This window comes from Cupressus sempervirens, chromosome 10 (genome assembly GCF_028749045.1).
Source record: "Cupressus sempervirens isolate cs-2001-9-10 chromosome 10, ASM2874904v1, whole genome shotgun sequence".
NCBI classification, from domain to species: domain Eukaryota; kingdom Viridiplantae; phylum Streptophyta; class Pinopsida; order Cupressales; family Cupressaceae; genus Cupressus; species Cupressus sempervirens.
The window spans coordinates 644,742,509-644,759,621 of NC_143127.1; the positions used below are offsets into that span (position 1 = coordinate 644,742,509).

The 17,113-nt window shown below is 36.0% G+C and overlaps 1 pseudogene; it reads left to right on the forward strand.

Moving 5' to 3' along the window:
* The first annotated feature begins 2,133 nt into the window (after window positions 1–2,133).
* Window positions 2,134–4,389, forward strand: LOC149535477 (subtilisin-like protease pseudogene; annotated as a pseudogene).
* The last annotated feature ends 12,724 nt before the right edge of the window (window positions 4,390–17,113 follow it).

The window sequence follows — 17,113 nt, forward strand, 5'->3', positions numbered from 1 at the left end:
AAATGTGTTACGCAGTGTGATTTATGTCTAGCCTTAAAATAGTTTGAAAAGTTGAAGATTGTCTCACAAAATGTTTTGGTAGAAGTTGACTTACCTCCTAGATCCACCCAAAACCTCAACATCCTCATGTTTCTATATCGCCAAAGAGTGATCAACAACTACTCCAAAGATCTTAATAGTTGTGCTATGACTATTACTTAGCTCCATTGTTAGGGATCTACTCACAAAGGATTGACAAAATCCCCTTCATTTCATTATTGACTATTCAAAGCCTTACTTTTCTCCATGGAATGCCATAGTTAAAAAAATTAAGTTAAGAAAATTAATATTATTATAATATAAAAGTTATAAGTATTTTTTAAAAATAAATTATAATACAATATGACATACATTTTTTTTCTCTTTTGTTTAATTACTATGGCTAGTTTATGAAAAAAAATTCATATTTTACAATTTCTAAAAATCTACAAACCAATCATAATGTAGAAAAATATTTTTTCAAACATAAAAAATTGAATAACATACATGTAGAATTTAGAATAATAAAAGAAATTTGAAAAATAAAGTATAACTTATTTTTAATTGGTAAAAATGATTGTTTTTAATCACTAGTTAACTAATAGAATGCAAAATTTACTATAATCATACTATACCTAGCAATAAGTACTAATAACTGTCATTGCTAAACATTAGTCTATAGGCGATGCAACCAGGAAGGCAGTTACTTGGAGCTTATTAGTACTTGCCAAAAGGCTAATTAGTATTGTGACACTTTATGGATTTACCCCCTTAACTTGTGATTAAAACATCATGTTTCTACCAATCAAAATATATTATTTTTTCTATTTTATTATAAATTTAATATTTTTATTTATAACTATCATATTTTTAAATTTACAATTTCTCAAAAAAAAAAATTGATTATGTGATTGACTTATCAAATTAATGTATATACACAAATTTTGTGGAGCATAGTATATGTTAAATTAGAAGTAATGTTGCAATAGGTTAAAAATTAAGAAAAATCTAAGATCATAAACTCTTTGCTAATATTAATATTCAAAATCATTAATATAGATATTTAAAATATAATATTCTTTAAAACATAGTAAATTTAAAATATTTATTTTAAAATATAAATTATTTTAATATTTTATTTTATTTTTTATAAAAATTTATCAAAATATATCTATTATAAAATAATGGTGTTTTATATTTATATAATTATAATTATATAAAGAAATATCAATAAAAATTATAAATATAGAAAATATATTTGATTTCTTTCAAGTAAGATTTATTTTATCATTATAATATTTTGTGAAATAATAATGATTAAAATACATTCAATGAAATTGAACTAAATTTTTATCTAATTTATTGTATAAATTACAATTATAATTACAATTAACTAAGTACTTGGCCACTACGTGGCACTTGTTTCAACCGATAATATTTCTTGTTTTGGGATTTGTTTTTATTGAATCTTACAGAGCTAGTGCGGCTTCTCCAATCCTTCAAAACCAAAAAATATTGTTGTTTGCGATGATACCCATATAAGCTTAATAAAAGTTGTTGCCGCGGACGGTCTTTTAAAAAAATAGGAATTATATCATGTCGTTTCCTAATGGACATACGTGCAGAGAAATCTTAAATTATTAGCCTTCACCGGCAATGCTATTTATCGTTTCGGCCTCTGGTCCCTCATTTGTTTTACTGAAAGGCTACCATTGCATCCTCCGACGAAATGAACGTAGTTTCCAAGGCGAACAGGTGTCCCCCTTTACAGTTTGATATTCACGTTGGAGGGCGTATATCCGGGACCTATTTACAATCAAGCAGGTCGTCACCTTGAGGTGGATGCGAGCATTTTTATTTTACTGGTGCGCAAAGAAGAACCAAAAGAAACTCTGAAGCTCAACTCTTTATTTGATGATTCTTTGATTCAGATTTCGAGATTATAGATTTTCTTCTACAGTTGTAATCAGATGAAGACCGTATAATATGCTGGCAAGTTGCACGTATCATATAATCTTTTCAGATTAGTTTTTTTGTGGCTGAATGAGTTTGAGCAGATAATCCATTGTCTTATTCATATTACTGATATTCAATTTTATCATTTGTATAAGTGCCATGGATTTTTCAATTCATCCTTCCATGGTTGTCAATATTGTATTGTTCGCTGTAGCCGTGCTGGCGGCAAGTGCTAATGCAAAAGAGAAGACATACATTGTTCACCTCGAACATCCGGAGATGGCGTTAACAAATATGGATGACCGCAAGGAATGGTACTCATCGTTCGTAAGCCAAGATAAGGCAGTGTTATATACATACGAGCACGTGTTGAATGGATTCGCAGCTCCCTTGACGGATTCAGAACTGGAAGCAATCCGGGAGAAGCAAGGCTTTATTGCGGCGTACCCAGACAAACTCCTGCCACTGCACACGACATATTCCGGGCAATTTATGGGCCTCCAGACTCGCAACGGCCTATGGCCGGCGACCGGCTTCGGCAAGGGCGTCATCATCGGAGTCCTCGACACGGGCGTGTGGCCTGAGAGCGCTTCCTTCTCCGACGTCGGAATGCCACCCCCGCCGCCAAAGTGGAAAGGCATCTGCCAGAGCGCCCCGGATTTCAACTCCTCCAACTGCAACAACAAACTGATCGGAGCCAGAGCTTTTAGCAGCGACACCCGTAACCCCAGTCCACGTGACACGGAAGGCCACGGAACTCACACCTCGTCTACCGCCGCCGCTGCAGCGGTCGTAAACGCCAGTTTATTCGGCTACGCGTCCGGAATTGCGTACGGAATGGCTTCCGGCGCACACGTGGCCATTTATAAGGTCTGCGGCGGCGAAGGGTGTGCGGATTCAGACATTCTGGCGGGAATGGACCAGGCGGTTGCCGACGGTGTTGACGTCATGTCACTCTCTATTGGCGGATTGTCGGGGCCTTTCCACGAAGATTCCATCGCCGTGGGTGCATTTACAGCAATCCAGAAGGGCATTTTCGTTACATGCTCTGCGAGCAACAGCGGTCCGGGATACTCTTCCCTTTCAAACGAGGCGCCGTGGATCATGACGGTGGGCGCCAGCACAATGGACAGGAATTTCATCGCAACCGTCCATCTAGGCGACGGGAGTGTCTTGTATGGAGAATCTCTCTACCCCGGAAAGGGCCTCTCCGACTCATTCCCGCTTGTCCATGTCAGCTCTGAAAACGGGAATCTGTGTCTCAACGGCAGCCTGAAGTCCAGCGACGTCGCCGGAAAGATTGTGGTGTGCGAGCGAGGCAATAATGCGCGGGTAGAGAAGGGCGAAGTTGTCAAAGCGGCGGGCGGCGCGGGGATGATATTGGTTTCGGATAAAACCTCCGGGGAGGAAATCATAGCAGACGCCCATGTTTTGCTGGCGACTTACGTCGGCTACAAAGACGGTCACGCCATAAAAGCTTACGTAGCCTCGGGAAAAACACCGACCGCCGCAATTGATTTTCAAGGCACTGTTTTCGGGACCAAAGAGGCGCCGACCGTGGCGGCTTTTTCGTCGAGGGGTCCGAGTTCTGCCGATCCCAGGATCCTGAAACCTGACGTCGTCGCTCCCGGAGTTAACGTTCTTGCGGCGTGGCCTACGAATATCAGCCCCACTGGCGTCCCAGACGATCACAGCGTCGTTGAGTTTAATATAATTTCTGGGACCTCGATGTCGTGTCCGCACGTAGGTGGGCTCGCCGGTTTGATCAAAGCAGCGCATCCTGACTGGAGCCCGGCTGCGATTCAATCAGCTCTGATGACAACGGCAAGTGTTGTGGATAAGAAAGGCATGCCGATCCTTGACGGCTCAACGAACTCTACGGCCGATGTTTTTGGCACAGGCGCCGGACATGTAGACCCGGAAAAGGCAGCGGACCCGGGGCTCGTCTATGACCGATCGCCAGCCGATTACATCCCTTATCTCTGTGGCCTGAATTACACAAGCAGCCAAATTGGGGTCATTGTGGGTACAAATGTGACTTGCCCAACCAGTGATCTCGAGAGCATGCGCTCGGGGAATTTGAATTACCCGTCTTTTTCTGCTGATTTCCGAGGAGCGGGCGGAGCGCTCTCGACTACATTCCGACGAACAGTGACTAATGTTGGGATCGCTGAGTCCAGTTACGTTGCCAGTATCGACGCGCCCCATGGAGTGGACGTCAGTATGAGTCCGTCAGTTTTAAGGTTCAATAAATTGTTGGAGAAGCAAAGTTTCAGCATCACGTTAGCGACAAGCGCTCCTGTAACACGTTCATTTTCTCAAGGTTCTCTTACCTGGGTTTCCAATTCCACCTCTAGTCATTCCGGTTACCAAGTAAGAAGCCCCATATCCATCGTCTGGTCTACACCATCCTAGGTAAAAGCTCCTTTTTCATTCCAGATTGTTAATTATTGTTAGTTGGACAGCTGTTATTTCTGACTCGGAAATAGCAGCACTATTTATGGGTAGCTTGGACAGCTGTTCGTCCTTATCTATGAATAGCGGTTGTATTTATGAGTGGTTTGGACAGCTGTTTGTCCACTTGTCAAAAATTAGCAAATGATTATTATTTACTAATTTTAGAGATTCCCTTTTGGACACCTTGCAACCAATTCTATTATTGGCTGTTGAGTTGTCTTAATCTTAGCCGTTGGTTTGATTTAATCTCGGTCGTTGGTTTACCAACGAGATTAGTATAAAAAGGGGTCTAGGGGGCATTTGGAGAGGTAAGGCAGGAAGCTTTGGTGAAGTTGTTTGCAGTGTTAGCAAACAGTCTTGCAGTGTTAGCAAGGGCACAAGGTGAAGCTTTGGTGAAGCTGTTTGCAGTGTTAGCAAACAGTCTTGCAGTGTTAGCAAGGGCACAAGGCGGAGATGCTTTGGTGAAGCTGTTTGCAGTGTTAGCAAACAGTCTTGCAGTGTTAGCAAGAACACAGGAAGAAGCGTTTTGGAAAAGGAGTTTGCAGTGTTAGCAAACAGTCTTGCAGTGTTAGCAAGGGCGCAGTGTTAGCGCAGGGATAGCAGTGAGAAATATCAGCAGGAGAAATTAGGAGGTTGTCGAAGTTCTGCTAGTGTGAGGCAAGGAATTTTGTATCTCTTGATTTGCTGAAGTTTAATATAATTTCTCATCTGTAGAACTGGTTTTCCCTTAGGGGTTTTTCCAGGGACAATTTCTCCGAAAATATTGTGTTGATTCTGTTGCGCATTTCTTTCCGTATTTTATAAGTGAAGTTGCAGTTGTGTTATTCTTCGATATTAGCTGGGAATTTATTTTCAGCAGTTTAATAATCATTTGTGATAGGAGATTAATAATCAGTGACTGCAATAGTTTGATTTTTCACATGGTATCAGAGCATTGTTAAGGGTAGAAGAGTTTTTCCCTAGGAAAGAAATTTTGATCTCTTTAGATTTATTATTGCTTTAAACCCTTGAGATGGCTTCAGCTGGTTTGAGAGATCAGGATAGATTGGATGGTGCCTCAAATTTTGGTGTCTGGAAGGCCAGAATTTCTTTATTGTTGGAAGAGAATGGTATCAAGGATTATGCTACCAGTGGTGTACCTGTACCAACGGATGCAACACAGCTTGCAGCATATAGGAAGGACGATGCCAAAGCGAGGAGGATTATCCTTGATGGTGTCGAGGATCATATTGTTCCACATATCTCGGAGCTAGATACAGCAAAGAAGATGTGGGACGTCATTCTAAATCTGTACCAGAATGCTACCACTAACAGGAAGTTGATTCTCAGAGAGAAGCTAAAGAATACCCGGATGAATCAGGGAGAAGACGTCACAAGTTACCTCACCAGGCTCAGACTTGTCAAGGATGAGTTAGCAGCTGTTGGAGATAGCCCTAGTGATGATGAGCTAGTGAGAATAGCCCTAAATGGGTTTACTAAACAATGGAGTGTCTTTGTTCAAGTTGTCAGTGGACGAGATACTTTACCAAGTTGGGATCGACTATGGGCTAATTTCACTTAGGAGGAGTTTAGACTAAGTCTTGTCAATGGGGCCAACAAGAGTCAGAAAAATGAGGTGGAATAAGAGAACGTTGCCCTAGCGGGTAAAGAGAAAGCAAAGAAGGGATCTAGCAAAGGATCAAATTCACAAAGTGAAAAGAAGAAGAAGGACCTTTCTAAGGTTAAGTGCTTTGGATGTCACGAGTTTGGCCACTATGTCAGTGATTGCCCAGAGAGGAAAAAGGGTAAGAAGCAGGTGGCAGCTTCAGCAAGTGCAGAAGAACTCTCCAGCAGAATGGAAGATGAGTTTGCACTCATAGCTTGTATGGTTAGCTCAACCTCACAGTGTGTTTGGTATATAGATAGTGGGGCGTCATTTCATATGACAGGAGTTAGAGAGTACTTCTCTAGTTACAAGGAGGAGGACACCAACATCCAGATTTCTATGGGAAACTTGTCCAAACTCAACCCTGTTGGGAAAGGGATTGTTCAGTTTCAGAGGGAGAATGGAAAGATAATTCCTCTTCATGATGTGTTATATGTGTCGGGCTTAGGTATGAATTTGATTTCTGTATCTGTTCTTCAGGATAGGGGGTATAATGTACTCTTTAGAGGGACACATGTGTTGATTAAGCACAAGGATTGGAAATCACCCATAACTATTGGAGTTAGGAGTGGTCGCCTTTATAGATTGCAGTTTGATACTCCTAAGACACTTATGAGCAACAATAATCTTAGAGATCTTGGAGAGCTATGGCATAGGAGGATGGGCCATATTCATCATGGAGCACTTAGATTGCTTCGTGAGATCGTGACAGGTGTTCCAGAGGTGAGCACAGAGCATGACGATACATCTAAGGAGAAAGATGTAGATCCCACTTTATATAGACAGTGGATTGGTACACTTATGTATTTGGTCAACACTAGACTAGATATAGCATTTGCAGTAAACTCTCTTAGTCAGTTCATGATTGAACCAAAGAGAATGCATTGGATAGCGGCTAAGCATGTGCTACGTTACTTGTGTGGTATAGTTGAGTATGAGATCAGATATGTTCGAGGTGAAGGTATCAGGTTGATAGGCTATACTGACGCAGATTGGGCAGGAAGTACAACAGACAAAAGGAGCACTTCAGGGTGTTGTTTCAGCTTGGGATCAGGAGTTGTATCTTGGTTCAGCAGGAAGCAGAAGTCTGTGGCTCTAAGTTCAGCAGAAGCAGAATACATAGCAGCTAGCATGGCGACATGTGAAGCTATATGGCTTCGGAAGTTGTTAGTAGCCTTGTTTGGTCAGAAGGTTGAGACTACTGTGATACATTGTGACAATCAGAGTTGCATCAAGTTGTCTGAAAATTCAGTGTTTCATGATAGGTCTAAACATATAGATATCAGATATCACTTCATCAGAGATTGTGTACAAAGGGGAGTTGTTCGACTACAATACATACCTACAGATGAGCAGGTAGCAGACATTCTGACGAAGGCTTTGGGAAAGGCCAAATTTATCTTCTTCAGAGATAAGATGGGTGTCATGCAGAACAACTTCCTCGCTAAGATGGAGTGTTAATTATTGTTAGTTGGACAGCTGTTATTTCTGACCTGGAAATAGTAGCACTATTTATGGGTAGCTTGGACAGCTGTTCGTCCTTATCTATGAATAGCGGTTGTATTTATGGGTGGTTTGGACAGCTGTTTGTCCACTTGCCAAAAATTAGCAAATGGTTATTATTTACTAATTTTAGAGATTCCCTTTTGGACACCTTGCAACCAATTCTATTATTGGCTGTTGAGTTGTCTTAATCTTAGCCGTTGGTTTGATTTAATCTCGGTCGTTGGTTTACCAACGAGAGTAGTATAAAAAGGGGTCTAGGGGGCATTCGGAGAGGTAAGGCAAGAAGCTTTGGTGAAGCTGTTTGCAGTGTTAGCAAACAGTCTTGCAGTGTTAGCAAGGGCACAGGGTGAAGCTTTGGTGAAGCTGTTTGCAGTGTTAGCAAACAGTCTTGCAGTGTTAGCAAGGGCACAAGGCGGAGATGCTTTGGTGAAGCTGTTTGCAGTGTTAGCAAACAGTCTTGCAGTGTTAGCAAGAGCACAGGAAGAAGCGTTTTGGAGAAAGAGTTTGCAGTGTTAGCAAACAGTCTTGTAGTGTTAGCAAGGGTGCAGTGTTAGCGCAGGGATAGCAGTGAGAAATATCAGTGGGAGAAATTAGGAGGTTGTCGGAGTTCTGCCAGTGTGAGGCAAGGAATTTTGTATCTCTTGATTTGGTGAAGTTTAATATAATTTCTCATCTGTAGAACTGGTTTTCCCTTAGGGGTTTTTCCAGGGACAATTTGTCCAAAAATATTGTGTTGATTCTGTTGCGCATTTCTTTCCGTATTTTATAAGTGAAGTTGCAGTTGTGTTATTCTTCGATATTAGCTGGGAATTTATTTTCAACAGTTTAATAATCATTTGTGATAGGAGATTAATAATCAGTGACTGCAATAGTTTGATTTTTCACACAGATAACGTATTCTAGTGCCTCGACCACCCTAGCTATTAATCTATTGCCGATGAATGATTTGTATCCAGACAGCGTATTCTATAAGATTAATAAATTTCAATTGTTGTTGAGTTGACATGTTTTCATTAAACTCATCCTCACTAACGACCGTATTGCAAATTATTGAGAATGTTTGCGATATGTGATATGATTTGTTAATGAAACAAGTGCTATTTAATGGCTTAAGAACTTTCCTTTTCAATTATGGTAGGAACTAAAGAACAGAAATTAGAATAGAAGTAATAAATTATTATTTTGTTTCTTATTATTATAAAATTAATAATTTGGTTAAAATTATGATTTTAAGAAATTAAATTATAATATTAAAAGTAATATAATTCTATAATCTTATTTTTAATTAAATATATTATATATAATAAATAAATTACATAATTATATATATTTTTAATAGTGGTAACATTAAATCATTTTAATTTAACTATAAATATTTCGACGATTACAACTTATAATTAATTTAAATGTTTATTTTGTTTTTATTTCTATTATTCTTAAATCTTTATTTTATTTTGTTAATACATTTTTATTATATATGATTGATAACTTATTATGTTTAACCATGAAAACATAGAAAAAAGTTACATTTTCAAAATTAGATGGAGGAGAAGTAGAATGACGCCCTACAAAATTGCCGAGAATAATGTCAAATATAAATAAGTGCCATGAAATGGCTTATTACTTGTCTATTAGTTAAATGCAATTAAAATTTAATTATATATTTATGATAAGTTTTAAATATATTAAATTAAATTTGTTATAATATTTTCAATAAGTTTTAAATATATAAATTTTAAATTGTTATAAAAAATTTGTAATTATAATACAATAATATTTTATAATTAAAATTTTAAAATGTAAATTTACTTCAATAATTTTTTTAATGATAATTATTTAAATAAATATTAATTATAATGATGATGTTGTTGTATATGATTTCATTATATATGTTCAATAATGAAAGTTAGCACTATGTATTAATGTAGGATAGAAATTTGGAGGGGCATAGTGCTTCATAGAAATTTGTGTATAAGATCCCAATCTTTTTAGCTAATCACATAGCTCTTAATCAATTTCATTGATTTATAAATGTAAGAAACGTGCATGTCTACTATATAAAAATTAGTTATATAATATTGTTCAAAATTAATTAATTTTTATTGGTAGATAGTAGAAATCTTAATCACTAATTTAAAAAAAGTGATTACAATAGTCCTATGCCTATGGCAAGTACTAATAACAAAAGTAATATTATTCTTAATTGGGCTTTGGAGAATAAGAGTAATACCTTGTGATAACCCCTCACTATCAAGAGCTTTACATGTAAAATTATGTTTCATTGTTAATGTAGTAAATCCATTTTTTTAAAATAAATTATTGCAAGATGAAATTATATTTTCCTTTTTATAAAAATTAATTATTTCAATAAAGTATCATTATTGACCTTAATTAATATACGATAAGACATTCATAATTATTATTAAAATTTCAAGGCCGTAATTATTAATTTCAATTAATAATCTATAGGACAATCATAATAATAAAATAATAAATAGATGATAAAATATATCTATATTTATTATTGTAATTACATTTAAATAATAAGATTAAATTGTAAAATGCATATTCAACACTATAGTTATTATTGGCATTACATATAAGATCAACGTATAACGTCAATAAACAATCAACAAATAAATATACAAAAACATAGGCGAATGAGAGACTGGATGAAAGATAATTAAATTAATTGATAATCACAAACTTTCTTGTCAAAAGTCGCGACTGTTTGCACTCAAGCCATATGAAACTCACAATCTCAAGGATAGGAGGGCATCAAATGAGGAAGGCAAAAAAGATAAGAGCATTCAGAGAAAGTGAAAGTGGAAGTATTCAACAAGAAAAGGAAGTCTTCAGGCAGCGTAGGAAATTGCACCCTAGTGGAGGAATACGTGATAGAGGAATTATTCACTGCCAATCAAGATACTCCAAGATAGTCATCACAAGCATCTGACGCAGCAAATAGGAAGCAGATCATACCACGGTTCAATAGGAAGCAGATCATACCACGGTTCAATCAAAAATAAATAGAGATAACTAATGCGATCAGACATATTGGCGGATAAAAGAATAAATAATAATAAAATCCTCATCACTGCAAAACAATAGTGAGAGTTTTGATACGTGACACTAAACTCCAAGTGTGAATAACCAGGCCAACCATATAAGTTGAAAATGAACATATATCAGGGATTTCGAATTGCCATACCAAAAGGACAAACCTTGATCATTTAATATACTACATAAGGATAATCATTAACAGGCAGACAAGGAATAATCAGATGATTCATAAACTGTTAGTTCTTATCTGAAATTAAGGCAGAGACCCACAGGTTCTCTGAAGGGCTTTAATAACTCTATCTCTATGAAGAGGAGAGATTGAAGCAAGGCAGAGATTTAAAAGCTCTGAAGGTCAGTATACTGAAAGGATTAATTCATATGCATATGAGAGGATGTATACACCATCAAGGTTTTCCATAAGGTCTAGATTGCAAAAGCTTCTAGGTAGGATGGATGACTCGGAAATGATCATCTATAAGGCTTAAAGAGGGGTCAATGTGTGAAATGATGATACGTCGTGGAGAATTAGTCACAAATAGTTAAAACTCCCCCAAGAACTAAGCATCATATCACAACCCATCTTTAAGAAAGGAAATAGTTATTATTATTTCTTTGATTTATAAACCCATGAAGGTACTAAGAAACATGCAGGCACAAAATCGAGAAGTAGGAAAAAAAATCAATTCATAAACAAGGGAACATTACAATGGTATCAGAGAATCGATCTTGCCAACCTATGAGTGAAGGCTTATGGAAACTTATCAAAGAAGGACAAATAAAACCACAATGAATGACCTAGCAAATGAAGTCTGATAATATATGGAACAAAACAATCAAACTAATCAAACTATATTAAATCAAATAGAGAAATCCAAACAAGCCCTTCTAAATCCTTTACAAAATATGGGAAACTCTATCAAAAATAACTCATCCCATGCAAAGAATATCAACTCAAATGAAGTGGATAGTAATGAATATCATCATCTTCCCATATTCCAAGACCTCCATTCTTGCCAAGAGAGGAAATACCTAGAGAAGAAGAATGAATATATCAACCCAGTAATAGTACAATTGAAAATGCCAAAGCCCATGCAAGCCTTGAACTTGAAATCAAGGAACTTATAAAATTTGCAAAATTTTGTAAGGGTCACAAACACAAAGCCCCAAAAAGAATAGGGAGATATATTAACAAAGATCTGCAAGACAAAGTGAACAAAGTGGTATTGCCCAACTTTGATGGATAAAAAAAAATAACAACCCATTCATGGCTCCAAAAACTAAACTCTTACTTTACACTTAGTCCGATAATAGTAGAAGAAGTCATTCAAAAAGCTCAAAAGGTAGAATCAAATGTGTCAAAAGAAAGATCCAAACTTTACACCTCAAAAAAAAAAAAAAAAATGAAGGACAAAGGAAAGAAAATAGGAAAAGGCCATGCTATTTTTGTAAAGAACCTTGAAATCTAGGGCATCAATGTCAAGGGAAAGAAGCAATTGGGAAAAGAGAGGAATTAAAAAAAAAAGGTTTGTGTTTCAAATCTAAAGAACCTTGGGCACATGATCACCAATGTAAGAAAGGACAACTTCATAGGATAGAAGAAGGAAGTACAGATGAAGGGCCAAAACAAAGACAAAAAACAAATGAGAATGAGCATGGAACACTAACAGTGGTCACCCAAGAAGGTGGGAAGACCATTCTGCATCAAAGGAACATTAAAAGGTCAAAGAGTGATCACACTAATTGATTCTAGGGCATCCCATAATTTCATTAGCAAAGACCTCATAACAAAAAGAAGATTGAAAACTCAAAAATTCAAAGGATTCAAAGTAGTAATGGGCAACGGAACCCTTGGTCAATGCATGGAGATCATTCCACAACTAGAGATTACTTTGAATAACCACACCATTAAAGCAAATTTCGTTGTGGTGAAATTATAGAATGATATTATTTTGGAAATGCCTTGGATTGACTCCCTAGGTCATTTCACCATTGATAATCCTAATTTGAAGGTATGCTTCGAGCATGAAGGGAAAGATATAGTATTAAAAGGATTACCAGATGGGTCTCCCGGAATTGTATCCTGTAATAGGATTGAACATATCCTCAGACATAATCAAGGAGAATGGATAGCTAAATTTTTAGTTCTTGATAAATCACCTAATATTTCTCATGAAATACATATCAATATATGTCCCATTCTAAAAAAAACCAAAAGGTCTTTGAAGAAATCCCTCCAGGCTTACCCCCCAAAAAAGGATTTGAACATTCAATTGAATTAGAAGGAGCTAAACCTATTATAATTACTCCTTACATGCATCCCCATAAATAAAAATAAGAGATTGAAAAAACTATCAAAGAATTTTTGGAAATGGGACACATCCAACCAAGTTGTAGCCCATTCGCTTCTTCAGTGGTTCTCATCAAAAAGAAAGATGGAGCAATGAGGATGTGCATCGACTATAGAGCTCTGAATAAGAAAAAAATAAAAAATAGGTATCCAATTCCCAAGGATCAATGAATTAATGGATGAATCACATGGTGCATGATATTTATTGAAAATTAATCTAAGGTCCAGATATCATCAAATTAGAATGAGAAAAGAAGATGTTCCCAAAATAGCTTTCAGATGCCATTATGGACATTTTGAACTTTTGGTACTTCCGCTTGGTCTTATAAACACCCTTGCTACTATCCAATCATGCATGAATCACATTTTTAGATAGGAAGTAAGAAAGTTTTTCCTTATATTTTTTGATGACATACTCATTTATAGAAATACATGGGAAGAACATTTGCAACACATTCAAGAAGTCATAAATATTTTAGAGACAGAGTCATTATATGCCAAATTTTCCAAATGTGAGTTTGGGTTAGAGGAGATTGTTTACTTGGGGCACAAAATCAATGTAGAAGGAGTAAGTGTTGATGAAGAAAAAATCAAAATTATTAAAGAATGGCCAAAACCCAAAAACCTTACCCAACTTAGGGGATTTATTGGTCTATGTAGTTATTATAGATGATTTCTAAAAGGTCTCTCTAATATTGCCTCCCCCCTTATAGATTTAACTAGAAAGGGTGATTTTGCATGGAATAAAAGGGCACAACAAGCATTTGATGAACTAAAAATAATTATGAGCTCTTGCCCAGTCTTAGCCATACCAGACTTTACCATACCTTTTGAGCTGCAATGTGATGCATCAAGCGATGGGATTGGAGTAGTTCTTATGCAAAAGAAACACCCCATAGCATTTGAGAGTCACAAACTCTCAGAGTTAGAAAAGCACTACTCTATATATGATAAATAAATGTTAGCTATCATGCATGCCTTAGCCAAGTTTCGACAATACCTAGTCTGTGGTAAAGTCATTGTGAAAATAGACCATAACAGCCTATGTTTCTTCCTAAGCCAAAGGATCTTAATTATCAACAACAGAAATTGGTAAGTGAAATACAAGCATATGATTTTTACATAGAGTACATAAAAGGGGCAAATAATGGAGTTGCTGATGCACTATCCAGACATGGTCACCTCAAGATGATAACTTGCATTTCAGAAAATTGGAAAGAGGATATTATTGCTGAATATGCAAAAGACCCTGAAGCTAGTGTAATATTAGAGGGGAAAATTCCACATGAAGATTTCAAAGTACATAATGATATCATATTATACAAAGGAAGAGTGTTTCTTACCCCTAGATCAAAAATGAAGGAAACCATCTTGAAGGAATACCATAATAATCCAATGGTGGGCCACCAAGGTTATTTCAAAACATATAAAAAAATAAGAGAAAAGTTTTTATGGAAAGGATTGAAGAAAGATGTCCAAAGGCATGTACAAGAATGTATGACATGTAAACGAAATAAGGTTGAACAAATACGACTAGCAAGACTCCTACAACCCTTACCTATTCCTAAATAGAAATGGGAGGGCATTTCTATGGATTTCATAACAGGTTTACCCATGGTACAGGGGAAGAATAATATTTATGTAGTTTTTGATAGACTCACCAAATATGCCCATTTCTTTCCAGTCTCCACGGAATTAGTAGCACATCAGATAGCTGAACTATTCTTCAAAGAAGTATTCAGACTCCATGGACTCCCACAAAATATAATCAGCGATAGAGATAGCAAATTCATCAGTCAATTTTGGCAAGAACTTTTTAAGCTATCCAAAACAACTCTAATCCCCAGCACAAGTTATCATCCACAAACAAATGGGCAAACCAAGATATTAAAAAAATGGCTAGAAGGATATCTAAGATAAAATGGCTACATTTGAGCGAGTTCTGTTATAATACAACTCATCACATGTCCATTGGGATGTCTCCTTTCAAAGAATTGTACAGATATGAGGTACCAAAATTTGTTGACTTACTACTGCAAGAAATTCAAGTTCCAAGCACACGAGAGTTTGTTCAACAAAGTATTGATATTATAAAAACTCTTAAAGAAAATATTCAGCAAGCCCAAAATTAGCAAAATATCTATGCCGATCAGAGGTGCACTAAAAGAACCTTTGAAGAGGGAGACTTGGTATTCCTAAGACTACAACCATATAAACAAACCTCAATAAAAAGGAATGGAGCTAAAAAACTAAAACCCCAATTTTATGGACCATAGAAAATATTAAGGAAAATTGGAGAAGTGGCATATGAATTATAACTCCCTAAAGAAAGTAAGATCCACAATATTTTTCACATCTCTCAACTCAAAAAAGTATTGGGAAAACAAATAGAGCCATGTGCAGAATTAGCCCCCCCCCCCTAAATGATGAGGGTCATCTAATCTTAAACCCTAAAGTCATTTTGGATAGTTGACAAAGGAAATTGAGGAATAGAACCATAACAAAATACTTAATCAAATGGAGGAATATACCCAATGAAGACACCACCTAGGAAAGAGAAGACACTATTAAATTGCTTGAAGACAAGCACAATCAAGTGGGGGATACTGTGATAACCCCTCACTGCTAAGCCTAGAGCTTTACATGCAAAATTATATTTCATTATTAATGTAGTAAATCCATTTTTTTGAAAAAAAATTATTCCAAGATGAAATTATATTTCTTTTTTTATACAAATTAATTATTTCAATAAAGTATCATTATTGACCTTAATTAATATATGATAAGACATTCATAATTATTATTAAAGTCTCAAGGCCATAATTATTAATTTTAATTAATAATCTATAGGAAAATCATGATAATAAAATAATAAATAGATGATAATATATATATATAAAATTGTAATTACATTAAAGTAATAAGATTAAATTGTAAAATGCATATTCAACACTATAGTTATTATTGGCATTACATATAAGATCAAAGTATAATGTCAATAAATAATCAAAAAATAAATATACAAAAACATAGGTGAATGAGAGATTGGAGGAAAGATAATCAAATTAATTGATGATCACAAACTTCCCTGTCAAAAGTCATGACTATTTGCGCTCAGGCCATTTAAAACTCACAATCATTAAGGACAGGATGACATCAAATGAGGAAGGAAAAAAGGACAAGAGCATTCAAAGAAAGCAAGGGTGGAAGTATTCAAGGAGAAAAGGAAGTCTTTAGGCAGCATAGGAAATCCCACCCTAGTGGAGGAATATGTGACAGAGGAATTATTCACTACCAATCGAGATACTCCAGGACAGTCATCACAAGCATCTGGCACAACAAATAGGAAGCGGATCATACCACAATTCAATCATAAATAAGTAGAGATAACTGATGTGATCAGACATATTGGCGGATAAAAGAATAAATAATAATAAAATCCTCATCACCACAGAACAACAATGAGAGTTCTGATAAGTAACACTAAACTCCAAGTGTGAGTAACCAGGCCAACCATATAAGTTGAAAACAAACATATATCAAGGATTTTGAATTGCCATACCAAAAGGAAAAACCTCGATCATTTAATATACTACACAAGGATAATCATTAATAGGTAGACAAGGAATAGTCAGACGATTCATAAACTGTTATTCCTTATTTGAAATTAAGGTAGAGACCCACAAGTTCTCTAAAGGACTTTAATAACTCTATCTCTGTGAAGAGAAGAGATTGAAGCAAGGGAGAGATTTAAAGCTCTAAAGGTCAATATACTGAAAGGATTAATTCATTTGCATATGAGAGGATGGATACACCATCAATGTTATCCATAAGGCCTAGATTGTGAAAGCTTCTAGGAAGGACGGATGACTTGAAAATGATCATCCATAAGGCTTAAAGAGGGGTCAATGTGTGAAATGATGATACTTAGTGGAGAATTAGTTACAAATCGCTAAAAGTCCCCCAGGAACTAAGCATCAAATCACAACCCATCTTTAAGAAAGGAAATAGTTAGATTAGAACATTAAGTTATTTGTTTTAATATTATTTCTTTGATTTATAAACCCATGAAGGTAGTAACAAACTTGTGGGTGCAGAATCGAGAAGCAGGAAAAAAAATC